The sequence below is a fragment of the Pan troglodytes genome, chromosome 8, assembly GCF_028858775.2.
Source record: "Pan troglodytes isolate AG18354 chromosome 8, NHGRI_mPanTro3-v2.0_pri, whole genome shotgun sequence".
NCBI classification, from domain to species: Eukaryota; Metazoa; Chordata; class Mammalia; order Primates; family Hominidae; genus Pan; species Pan troglodytes.
Genome location: NC_072406.2, coordinates 71,904,193 through 71,918,426, shown reverse-complemented (window position 1 = coordinate 71,918,426; position 14,234 = coordinate 71,904,193).

Sequence of the window (14,234 nt, the reverse complement as noted above, 5' to 3'; positions counted from 1 at the left end):
TCCTTGTCCTAATGAGTCATTTACTTTTATTCTTTCTCCTTGCAAAAAGAAAAAATAAATTTAAATTTAATCAGTTTTTAATAAAAAAAGATATCCTAAAATCTTTGGTAAGCAACATGTTTTCAATACATAATAATTAACCGTGGTCAAGTGCTTTCCTGTGATAGGTCACCTTAAAACTACATAGCCACAAAGATAATTATTTCTTCTTCCTGGGAAGTTCCTGATGTGATAAAGCAAGTTGTTATTCCTCCAGCTTAAATCTGAAAACTGCTGAATATCTACAGCTATAATAGGGCATTGCCAAGGGCAGCCCAAATGACTTTAGAACACTAGCAACAACGGAGCAGCCATTTTTCTGGAAAGCACTCCCTAATAAACTTCCTGCATGCAAACTCTGTTTCATAGTCTCTTTCCCACCAGGAAACTGAGGACAACCGAAATCCCAACATGGTGAGATAATGCCAAGTACACAGGGTCATCAGAGCAGAGAGGGAGGGAGACACCTTTCTTGAAGGCCTTTTATGTGCCCAGTATTGTTACAGGTACTTCACAAACCATGTCTCGTCCTGTTTAAGTTCTAAAGGTGTTGGCAAGACTGGCTGCTCGACTGTCAAGATACCACAAAGATGCCTTCTTATCTTAGGACATTTGGGGTCTGGCTCTTTCCTGACAGGTTGAAGTACTTCATTTCTTATTCATCCAACACTTCTTAAGTGAGCCCCTAGTATGTGTTGGGTACTCTCCCAGGTACCAAGGATATAATGAACAAGATAGACAAGGTTCCTGTACTCTTTGAGCTCATCGGTGCCCCAGAGCTGATCAGAATAAGTTAGATGGCAATGCAGTTGTAACAGAAGCTTCAGCTCCTGTGGGAAATTCTGGAGCTGGGATGGTCCTTCAGCATTGGCCCAGTGGAGTTCAGTCATGTCTGACTCACATTAAGATTCCCAAAAGAATGGATTTAGGGGAGCAAGATGGCTAACTGGAGAAGCCTGGCACTCTTTCAGCTCACATGAAAGAACCAAGGAAAGAAATACACAGCTAAAATTTGACTGCAGTGTTGAAGGGAGAGTGCTGGAGTACAGAGGGACAGTGGAGATACACCTGTGGTGATTGGAAGTCTAGGAGGGCAGTGTGGAGGTACCTGGCGTCTGCAGCCCTGTCTCCTCCACCTAGATCGGATTGTCCCAGAGACAGGAGGGACTTCCCGTTGCATGGGAAAGGATGCAGAAGATCCCCACCAGCCCTCATTGATACTGCAGACAGCTACAGTCCTTACAACAGGAAAATTCTGCAGTCCTCACAAGTCCTGAGCCCAGTTTGGAGAGCTGCTGGGGATTCACTCAGCTGCATTGCCCCAGATTAGGAGTACAAGGTGTGTACTCCCTATCTACCCTCGAGCCTCTGTGAACCAAGCTGCTCAGCACAGTGCCATCTTGAGATCAAAGTCACCCCTTGAATGTACCCTGCTCTAGGGGCGAGCAGCCACTGCACCTCTCCAGCACTGGTGCTCCAGCTTCATTCCACAAGTCCACACAGATGACTGAATGCCACAACGCCAGCAGTGTGGAGCCAGAGCCCATAATCAGCTGTGACTCTGGTCCTGCACAGCCAATAAACCAACCTCTACTGCTGCACCTCCAGCCAAAAAATGGTCTGGCAGTCCCACCCAGGGTGACCCCTCCCTTGAGCTGGCCAAACGGCTGCATACCCTATCCTAAGCAGAAGTGGTCCCTAAGCCTCCAAGCAGCTGATATGCCTCTGGGCCAGTGGAGTGGAAATGCGTCCAGGATCTGGAAACAGCCCTGTAGCACCCTTGCCCTCCACAGACAAGCCTCTGGACTGTCCAATGGCCCTGCATCCCCAACAAGGGCCTGAGAAACAGTCCTGCAGGTTGCTCCTGGTGGGCATGCCTCCAGGCTAGCCAAGCAACTGTTCACCCATGTATTGGGCTTGAGAAACAGCTCCATGGGCCGCTTCTAGTGGGCACAGCCTCATGCCTGTGCTTGCATCCTGGACCTACACAACAGTGCTGGTGGGCTATTCCCTGCAGAAACATCACCAGGTTAGCCGAGCAGTCATGCAGCAATGTCATGAGTCTGAGAATCAGCCTCGTGGCTCCCCTGACAAACAAGTCACCAGGCCAGGTTGGCAGCCACGTGCTCATTTTTGGACCTGAAAAATAGTTTTGTGGGCCACCCACAGTAGATATGCTTCTAGGCTGACCAAGCAGCTTTATGTCTGTGTTCTAAGATAGAGAAATAGCCCCCTGGGTCACCTCCAGCAGTCATGCACTCAGGTCAGCTGAGAAGCTGTGTTACCACATCCTAGACCTGAGAAATAGCCCTAAGGGCTGCCCCTAACACATATGTCCCCAGACTGACCAAGCAGCTGTCTGCCTGCATTCTGGACCTGAGAAAAACTCTGCAAACTTCTCCGGGTAGGCACTCCCCCAGCCTGGCCAAGCAACCATGTGCCTACGCTCCTGGCAAGAGTAACAGCACTGTGGCCTCAATCCTAGTGAGCCAGTCCCCAAGTTGGCCAACCCACTGTGAATATGCATAAGCCCTTGGCCTGTGAAACAGCCTGGTGAGCCCAACACCAACAACACTGCTGCCACAACCTCTCTCAGCCTTGGCCACTGAGAAATTTTTACGTGCCACTAGTGTGGATTGTAGCTGAAGAAACTACACAAAGACGACACTGTTAAATCTACCTAGAAAAAAGGCCAACATATCCCACCAAAATGATATCCCAAGACCCATTCATACAAATAAATTTTTCCTGACAAAACCTAATTCTTAAAATTGGAAGAGGTGACTTTTCCACTAGATGCATAGAAATTAACACAAGAACACATCAACCATGAAAAAGCAAGGAAACATGTCATCTCCAAATAAAAATAAGAATTCCCCAGTAACAGATTCCAATCAACAGGAAATTTATTAAAATGTCAGAAAAGAATTCAAAATAATAATCTTAAGGAAACACAGTGAGATACAAAAGAATACAGATAGACAATTCGATGAAATCAGGAAAGCAATTCATGATTTGAATAAGAAATTCCACAGAGATATTATAAAAAAGAACCAGACAGAAATCTTAGAGCTGAAGAATTCAGAAAAGAAATAAAAGGTACAACTGACAGCTTCAACAGCAGACTAGACCAAGCAAAAGAAATAATTTTTAAACTTGAAGACAGATTATTTGAAATAACACAGGCAGACAGAAATAAAAGAAGAAAAAAGAAAAAAGAATGAAGAAAGCCCAGAGGATTTATGAGACACCATTAAGTGAACAAATATTTGTATAATGGGCATTCCAGAAGGAGAAGAGAATGGAAAAGTTGAGAAAAATATATTTAATGAAATAATAGCAGAGAACTTCCCAAGTCTTGGGAGAGATATGGACATCCAGGTCCAGGAAGTTCAAAGAACCCCAGAAAGATTCAACCCAAAAGGTTCTCTCTGAGGCACACTAGAGTCAGATTGTCTAAAGTCAAAGACAGAGAAAGAATTTTAAAAGTAGCAAGAGAAAAGCATCAAGTCACATATAAAGAAATGCCTATTAGACTAATAGCAGATTCCTCAACAGAAACCTTACAGGCCAGGAGAGAATGGGATGATATATTTGAAATGCTAGAAGAAAAAAAGTGCCAGCCAGGAATATCATACCCAGCAAAGCCATCCTTCAGAAATGAAGAAGAAATAAAATCTTTTGCAGACAAGCAAAAACTAAGGGAATTCATCACCACTAGATCAATTAGTCTTACAAGAAATGCTCAGGGGAGTCTGACATCTGGAAGTAAAACCACTATCATGAAAACTATAAAACTCACTGGCAGAGCCAATACACAAATGAGAAAGAAAAAGGAATCAAACCTTATCACTACAGAAAGCCACCCACCTACAAAAATAAGCAATGAGAAAGAAAGTAAGGAACAATGAATATACAAAAGAACCAAAAAACAATAAAATGGCAAGAGTAGATTCTTGCCTATCAATAATAATCTTGAATGTAAATGGATTAAATTCCCTATTTAAAAGATATAGACTGGCTAAATGGATTTCAGAAACAAGACTCAACTATATGTTGCCTATAAGAATTTCACCTCACCTGTAAATGCACACATAGACGGAAAGTGAAGGGATGGAAAATGGTATTCCATGCAAATGGAAACCAAAAGTGAACAGGAATAGCTATACTGGTATTAGACAAAACAGATTTCAAGTTAAAAGCTGCAAAAAGAGACAAAGACATTAGATAATAGTAAAGGGACCAATTAGCAAGAGAATATAACAATTGTAAATATTTACCCAACCCTGGAGCACCTAGATATATAAAGCTAATATTATTAGATCTAAAGTAAAACAGAGATCCTTATACAGTAATAGTTGGTGACTTCAACATCTCACTCTCATCATTGTGAGAGATAATCTAGACAGAAAATCAACAAAGAAACACTGAAGTTAAGCTGCACCATAGACCAAATGAACCTAACAGATATTTACAAAGCATTTTACCTGACACCTGCAGAATACACATTCTTTTCATAAGCACATGGGACATTCTCCAGTATTGACTATGTGTTAGTACACAAAACAAGTCTGAATTTAAAAAAATCAAATCATATCTAGTATCTTATGTGACCATAATAGAATAAAACTAGACATCAATAAGAAAAGAAACATTTGAAACTATACAAATACATGAAAATTAAACAACATGCTCCTGAATGACCAATGGGTGAAGAAAAAAATTAAGAATGAAATATAAAAAGATTTCTTAAAACTATGAAAATAAAAAACACAACACACCCAAACCTATGGGACACAGCAAAAGCAGTATTAAGAGTCAAGTTTATTGCAATCAATACCTATTTAAAAAACTAGAAAGATTCAAATAAACAACCTAAAGATGCACCTCAAGGAACTAGAAAAGCAAGAACAATCCAAACCCTGAATTAGTAGAAGGAAAGAAATAATAAAGATCAGAGCAGAAATAAATGAAATCGAGAAAAAACATCCCCACAAAACATCAACAAAACAAAAAGCTGTTGTTTTTGAAAAGATAAACAAAACCAACAAGTCATTAGTTAGACTAAGAAAAAAAAAAAGAACACAAATAAATAAAATCAGATAAAGAAAAGGAGACATCACAATGGATGCCACAGAAATATACAGGATCATTAGAAAATATCTTAAACAACTATATGCCAATAAATCTAAAAATCTAGAGGAAATGGATAAATTCCTGTACACATACAACCTACCAAGATTGAACAAAAAGAAATAGAAAACCTGAGTAGAACAACAACAATTAATAAGATTGAATCAGTAATAAAATGTCTTCCAACAGCCTGGGCATGGTGGCTCATTCCAGTAATCCTAGCACTTTGGGAGGCCAAGGTGGGTGGATCGTCTGAGGTAAGGAGTTCAAGACCAGCCTGGCCAACAACCTGTCTTTACTATAAATACAAAAATCAGCTGGGCATGGTGGCATGTACTTGTAGTCCCAGCTACTTGGGAGGCTGAGGCAGGAGAATCACTGCAACCTCATTGCAGAGGTTGCAATGAGCCAAGATCGGGCCACTGCACTCCAGCCTTGGTGACAGAGTGAGACTCTGTCTCAAAAAAAAAAAAAAAAAAGTCTTCCAAAAGAGAAGAGTCTAAGACAGATGGCTTCACCCCTGAATTATCTCGAATCTTTAAACAAGAATTAATACGAATTCTTCTCAAACTATCTCAAAGAACTGAAGCAAAGGGAATTTTTTCTAACTCATTCTATGAGGCCAGCATTACCCTGATACCCAAACCAGGTAAGAACAGAACAGCAACAAAAAAGAAAACTACAGGCCAATATCTTTAATAAATATGGATGCAAAAATCTTCAACAAAATACTTGGAAACCTAATCCAACAACACATTAAAAAGATAATATGTCAAAATCAAGTGAGATTTATCCCAGGAATATAAGGATGGTTTAATATATGCAAGTCAATAAACATCATAGATCACATCAATGAATAAAGGATAAAAATGATAGGATCATCTCAATAGATGCAGAAAAAGCATTTGATCAAATGATCAAACAAAAATCCCAAAGTGATAAAAACTCTCAATGAATTAGGCATAGAAGGAAAGGTCATATATGACAAACCCACATCTAACATCTTACTGAACAGGGGAAAGCTGAAAGGTTTTCCTCTAAGAACTGGAACAAAACAAGGATGTCCACTCTCACCACTCTTATTCAACATAGTACTGTAAGTCCTAGACAGAACAATTAAGCAAGAAAGAAATAAAACACATCCAAATTGGAAAGAAAGAAGTAAACTTTTCCCTGTTTGCAGATGACATGCTCTTGTATGTAGAAAAAGCCAAAGACTCTACCAAAAATCTCTTAGAACTGACAAATGAATCAGTAAAGCTGCAGGATACAAAATTAACATACACAAATCAGTAGTATTTCTATACATGAACAACAAACTAGTCAAAAAAGAAATCAAGAAGGCAAATCCCGTCTATAATAGCTAATATAATATAATATAATATAATAACCAGAATTTGTCAGGAAATATTTATTTGTATGAATGGGTCGTGGGGTATCAGTTTCGTGGGATATGTTGGCCTTTGTTCTAGGTAGATTTAGCAGTGTAGTCTTTGTGTAGTTTCTTCAGCTACAATCCACACTAGTGGCATGTAAAAATTTCTCAGTGGCCAAGGCTGAGAGAGGTTGTGGCAGCAGTGTTGTTGGTGTTGGGCTCACCAGGCTGTTTTACAGGCCAAGGGCTTATATGTATACACAGTGGGTTGGCTGACCTGGAGACTAGCTCACTAGGATTGAGGCCACAGTGCTGTTACTCTTGCCAGGAGCATAGGCACATGGTTGCTTGGCCAGGAGTTCAAGGCTGCAATGATCTATAATCATACCACTGAACTCCAGTCTGGGCAACAAAGTGAGACCCCATCTCTTAAAAAAATAAAAATTAAATTAAAAAAACAAGACATACAAGTGGCCAATAAATATGAAAAAATGCTCAACATCACTAATCTCAGGAAAATGCAAGTCAAAACGGCAGTAAGGTATCATCTTCCCCAATTAGGATGGCTATTATCAAAAAGACAAAGCATAACAAATGCTGGCAAGTATGCAGAGAAAAGGGAACTCTTATACACTGTTTGTGGGAATGTAAACTAGTACAGCCACTATGGAGAACAGTATGGAGGTTCCTCAAAAAACTGCAAATAGAACTGCCATATGTTCCAGTAATCCCACTACTGGGAATTTATCCAGAGGAAAGGAATTCATTATATGAGAGACATCTGCACCTTCATGTTTATTGCAACATTATCTACAATAGCCAAGATATGAAATCAACCTAGTTGATTCTGAGTTGACCAATGAATGAGTTTTTCCCTCCCTTGAGGGCAAATATTATTGTGAACTCATGGATTTTAAATTTTGGAGGAGGGAGAATTTCAGCAATGGCAGTTTTGTTGTTGTTGTTGTCTGATGCTCAAATTTTCTACCAAATTGACTCCTGAGTCCGAAGTCCGCAGAAGGTCAGTAGTCCTTGATAGTTTTTTTACTTCCCAATAGGATAAGATATTTTAGGATCATCCTGGATATTTTTTTGCCCCAGATCTGGAATTAGCTATTCCTCCAAGGAGTCTTTGGGGATAGTTTTTAGACTGTAATGTGGGTACTAGAGATACTCATTGCTACTGGGTTGGAGATTGCTTCTGCAAAATTGGTATTTTTGTTTTGTAAGCAGAAAATGCATCATGAGTTAATACTGACAACTCTAATTTAAATCAATGGTCACTTTTTTTATCTAACTTCGTTGATTTTGTATTTAAATTCTTCTCTGTTGCTAAAAATCCTGATTTTCGAATGACAGTAATGTAAGTATTTGCTTTATCCTACTATTTGTATAACATTTTCAAAATAACAGTAAATTATAATTATTACTAATAATATGATAACTGAAAACTGTTTTCTAGTTCTTTTTGTCTCTAGAGTAACCTATTCTAGATGTGTGAGCCAACTATGTTATAGTCCCTTGAAATGGTTTCTCTCCGTGTGACTAAGTCACCAATTTGATACTTGGGTTTATTTGTGCACTTTTAATTTGTATTTCTCCTATTATGAGTGGGACTGAATATCTTTTTATGCATTTAAGGGATACTTGTATTCCTTTATTTGCAAATTCTCTTTTTCTACAGGAGAGTTTGCCTGTTTTTTCCCTATTTTCAGAAACCCTTTCTATTCTATATTAGGGATATTTACCCCTTGTTTGTCTGTACTATAAGTTGAAATTGGTTTTTCCCATTTTCTCATTTGTCTTCTTATTTATCACATCTTTTGCCATGTTAAAGCTTTTTTTATTTTTTATGTTTAACTCATTTTTATCATGTTTTCTCAAATTGATTTAAAATATAAATTTGTATAACTTAGTAGCTTAGATAGTAACTTAGTAGCTATGAGTTATTTGTATAATTTAGATAGTAGCTTAGATAATAGCTAATATTTTCACTTATTTGCTTATTTGTGTAATTATAATACAAAGTTTACATAGTATGGAGTGAATTTTATAAATACTTCCCATTTATGCCTTATGAGTTTTGTTCCATGCTTAGGAAGGCCTTCTCAACTTCAAATTATTTTTTAAATGTATCAGGATATTTTTGGTTACAGACTACAGAATACTAACATTAAAAATTATAAGGATGTATATTAAGAATATTTATTATCTTGCATAGCAAAAAGTCTGGAGCTAGGAAAATTCCAGCATAGTTAATTTTGTGACATAACATTGTCATCAAGGACCTAAGTTGTTTTCATCTTTTTGTTTTATAATCATAAGTATAGTAGTTTATCCTCTTAGGCTGGCTGTCCTTATGGCCTCCAAGGGCTGCCACTGTTCTGTCATATGCAGACAACCATAAAAATAGAAAATGAAGGCTTCTCCTCAGACTTCATGTTTGGACAAAGTGGAAAAGCATTCTCAGAAGGCCCATGGCTGGACTTGGGTCCAAATCATGCTGCATGACCATTTCCAGTTCAGTCACTGCATTGGAGATGAAATTGGCAAGAATGACTAATAAAGATTTAACTGGCTGAGCGTGGTAGCTCATGCCTGTAATTCTAGCACATTCGGAGGCTGAGGCGGGAGGCTCTCTTGAGCTTAGCAGTTTGAAGTCAGCCTGGGCAACATAGTGAGACCCCATCTCTACTTAAAAAATTAAAAATTAGCTGGGTGTGGTTGCATGCACTATAGTTTCAGCTATGCAAGAGGCTGAGGTGGCAGGATCGCTTGAACTCAGGAGTTGGAGTTTGCAGTGAACTATAATTGCAACATTGCACTCCAGCCTGGGCAACAGAGTGAGACCCAGTCTCAAAAAATTTTTTAAAAAAGATTTAATCCTGAGACTTGGGCGGGGCCTAAAGCAAATGATTACCACACATGTGAGCATAATCTGGGTTTTGAGAGAAAGAAAGAAATCACCATTGTGTCGTCTTGCAGATTCATTTCTTACACATAAAACTTCCATCCACCTAAAATTTGTGTTAGTGTAAGCAGTGAGCTAGGGATCAAGCTTATTGTTTTTTCCTAAACAACTAGCTAGATGTCCTATGTATTAAATAACTTATCTTTTAAATCAGCTCCCTTATGATAGTTTCTAAAAGGAAACAGGAAAATCTGCTGAGAGCATGGGAATTTTTGGTCAAGTCTTTTAAATTCACTATTTCACAGAAATCCCTTGTGAGACGTCTCCTTCAAATCACATTGCTCACATCACAACCAGAACTGCAATGTCAGAAACTGTTAGGCGATGTTCTCTCTGCATCTAAAACCTAGACAAATAGTGCAAAACATAATTTAAAATTTATGAATTCTAGGCCGAAAGTCATGTGATATGCCAGCTATTTTTATTTTGAAAATTTGATACTTAAGTGTACCTGCATGTTATTTATATTGAAATAACTGAACACCCACCATGTGCCAGCCCCATAGTGGCCTTAAGAAGCTTAGATTTTATATAAGACAGAGAGATCAAAAACAAATAGATCTGTGTGTGTGTGTGCATACATATATACACACAATGGACAGAAAGAGTAAGAGGGATGAGCAGGCTAGGATATGGGGATGTTTTTAAAGATATAATTGACAGGGAGGTTTTTCATTGAGGAGTTGACATTTGAGTAGAGTCATGATGCAAATGAGAAAGCAAGCTACATGGCTAGCTACGGAAATTGCAGTCCAGGTTGTTGCAGGAAGTCAGGGACCCCGAAAGGAGTGAACGGCTGAAGCCATGGCAGAAGACATGGATTGTGAAGATCTCATGGACATTTATTAGTTCCCCAAATTAATACTTTTATAATTTTTTATGCCTGTCTTTACTGCAGTCTCTGAACATAAATTGTGAAGATTTCATGGACACTTATCACTTCCCCAATCAATACCCTTGTGATTTCCTATGCCTGTCTTTACTTTAATCTCTTAATCCTGTCATCTTGTAAGCTGAGGAGGATGTATGTCGCCTCAGGACCCTGTGATGATTATGCTAACTGCACAAATTATTTGTAGAGCATGTGTGTTTGAACTATATGAAATCTGGGCACCTTGAAAAAAGAACAGGATAACAGCAATGTTCAGGGAACAAGAGAGATAACCTTAAACTCTGAGCGCCGGTGAGCCAGGTGGAACAGAGCCATATTTCTCTTCTTTCAAAAGCAAATGGGAGAAATATCGCTGAATTCTTTTTCTCAGCAAGGAACATCCCTGAGAAAGAGAATGCATCCCTGAGGGTGGGCCTCTAAAATGGCCCCCTTGGGTGCGGCCGTCTTTTATGGTCGAGCTGTAGGGATGAAATAAGCCCCAGACTCCCATAGTGCTCCCAGGCTTATTAGGATGAGGAAATTCCCAGCTAATAAATTTTTGGTCAGACTGGTTGTCTGCTCTCAAACCCTGTCTCCTGATAAGATGTTATCAATGACAATGCGTGCCCAAAACTTCATTAGCAATTTTAATTTTGCCCCGTCCTGTGGTCCTGTGATCTTGCCCTGCCTCCATTTGCCTTGTGATATTCTATTACCTTGTGAAGCACGTGATCTCTGTGACCCACACCCTATTTGTACACTCCCACTCCTTTGAAAATCACTAATAAAAACTTGTTAGTTTTGCGGCTTGTGGGGCATCACGGAACCTACTGACATGTGATGTCTCCCCTGGATGCCCAGCTTTAAAATTTCTCTCTTTTGTGCTCTGTCCCTTTATTTCTCAACCCAGCCGATGCTTAGGGAAAATAGAAAAGAACCTACATGACTATCGGGGGCAGGTTCCCTGATACTAGGTAGAGCAACAGAGTTCCAAGGCACTGAGGCAGGAATATGCTTAGCTGTGATGGGTGGAGTAAAGTGAATGAGAAAGAGAGGAGATCAGAGAATGAAGGAACTTACAGGCATCATACAGAGCCTTATAGGCCACTATAAGGATGTTGGCTTTTGCATTAAATGAGGTTGAGACCAATCCAGTGATGAGAGACAGGGAGCGGAGAGATTGGACGGGAGAGAGGGAGGAATAAAGGAAAGAAGAAAGGAAGGCAGGCAGGAAGGAAAGAAGGAAGAAAAGTGATAGATCAAATTTTTTTTTTTCAGACAGGGTCTCACTCTGTTGCCCAGGCTTTAGTGCAGTAGTGCAATTGCAGCTCACTGCAACCTTTACCTCATGGGCTCAAGTGATCCTCTCACCTCAGCCTGGAGTAGCTGGAATTACAGATGTGCACCACCATGCCTGGCTTTTCATTTTATTTTATTTTTTGTAGAGATTAGGTCTCACTATGTTGCCCAGGCTAGTCTTGAACTACTTATCTCAAGCAATCCTCCTGCCCCAGCATCCCAAAGTGCTGGGATTATAGGCATGAGCAACCATGGCTGACCCTGATTAATGTTTTAAGAGAATCCTTCTGGTTGTTTTGTTGAGAATGAACTATAGGAACACAAGGGGGAAAAGCAGAGAGATAAGGTAGGAAGCCATTACAGTGATTCATTTGGGAGATAAAGGTAACTTGGAATAGATTAGCAATGGTGATGTGTAACCAGATTCTGGATATACTTCAAGGTACAGTCAATAAGACTTATTAAGTTTGGTATGGGGTATGAAGGAGAAAGGCAAAAATTATCCCAAGGCTTTTGGCTTCAGCAACCAAAAGAATGGAGTTGCCATTTGATGAGATGGGAAAAGTTATGCAGATTGTGAAATAAGAGCCCTGGGGTGTCTATGTTAAGTTTGAGATAGCTACTATACATCCAAGTGGAGATGTTAAGCAAGATGTACGAGCATGGAGTTCAGGGTTGCTGTCTGTGTACTTGGGAATCATCAGGCATATAGAAGGTATTTAAAACTACAAGTCTGGATGAGATACCTAGGGAGTGAGTGAAGAGAGGCAAGGACCAAGTGTGAGAATTCCATGAAATCAACAAAAGAGACTGAAAGGGACCAAGTCAGTAAGATAGGAGGAAAAGGAGAGAATAATGTCTCTACAGCCAAGTGAAGAAAGTGATTCAAGAAAGAGGAAGTGATGAGCTGTGTTAAATGATGCTGATGGATCAAGTAAGGTAAGGGCTGCACACTGATCACTGGCTTCAACAGCGTGGAGATCATTTGGTAATCTTGATAAGTAGTTTGCAGGAGTAGCCAGCACACAAGTGTCTCATTAGAATGGGTTCAATAGAGAATTGGGGGAAAGTGATTGGAAATCATCAATACAAATAATTCTTAAGTAGTTTATTCTTGTGTATGATGAAAATATAAACTCTGTTGAAAACATAAACATGATTGAGCATGATGCTCGTTTGCCCAAAATTTCTGTTTCCATCCCTATGTGAGATTTATTTGTTTTGCTTTGTCTCATGGCCAAAAATGAATTCCTGGCTTTGATCATTCTTGATACTCTCCTCTGGCAATTACCTTGAGAGAAAGTGGATGAGTCACATGCACAGTTCTGGAAAAATAACTTGAAACATCTGTCTGACTAAAGGGTGATCCCTAGCCATCTTCCTTATGAAAGTCCTCTCCACCTGTGCAGTAAGTTGGGGTGAGGCATTCTGGTTGGACCTACTGGGTGGCAGTTGCTGTGGATGAGGTTATAAAGTATCACCTCCTTTGATTTTACAGTTCTGCCTGGTTTATAAAGTGCTTTATTATTCATCATCTCATCTGATCCTCATAACAACAGTGTGATGTAGGCCAGGCAGATGATGAAATCACTATTTTATGTAGGAGGAAACTGAAGATTCCAGTGACTGAGGAATTGTCTTAGGGCATGGAGCTGGGATGCACACCCAGGACTTCTGACCACCTGTCTCCTGTTGTTCCCACTGAGTCCGGTTCTACTGGCTAGCTCAGTCCTATTGTTCTTGGCTAGAGCTGTTTTCCTGTGTGATGTCTTCCTTGTAACAGGAAGGGAAGAAAGGATGGTATTTAGTCTTCAGTGTGATATATCAACAACCTGGGGCTGCTTGATCTGCCTTGGTGTCTGGAAGCCATGGACTCCAGCCTGAGCTCTCTCCTCTTTTGACCCTTGCAGATGCTCTGTTTTTCTCAGGTTGTGGCTCAAAGTTTGAAGGGAGGTGACAAGCCTATCAGATTTTACTGGATGACATTTACTTCTATTAAAATCTAGTGTAGCTCTTTTTAAAATTAAGAGATTAAAGGATTAGATAAAGTTACAATGTAACCCAATAGGTGGCCTTTCATTTTGTGCTTCTGAAATTATCTAACTTCTCTTCCATTTCCAAGAACATTCCAGAACTTAATTTTAGAGAGTGTAATTCACATGCTAATATTCCTAGTCAAAGCAAATGAAACATGTCTCTGTGTTATGCATAAATGGGAGGGTATTAAGGGGGAAATTTGGAACTGAGCTGACAGAATTAATAAACCTGATTTTTTTTCTGAAAGCTCATGTTTTTCCCTTAAGATGTTACAATGGCTTCAAAAAGGTTATCAAGGAGTGTTCACTAGTATTCTCAAGCAGCACACACACATTCAGTGTCTGCAGAGTCTGCTGAATGTGAGGCACTGGCCTGATTACTGATTACACAGTAAGGTGCATTTATATATGACAGATTTCATTACTCCAGGTTAACTTCCGGTTTGCTATTTGTAGATATTTCATGGAATTATAAAGCCATCTTGAACTCAGAGAGAAGAGAGGACAGAT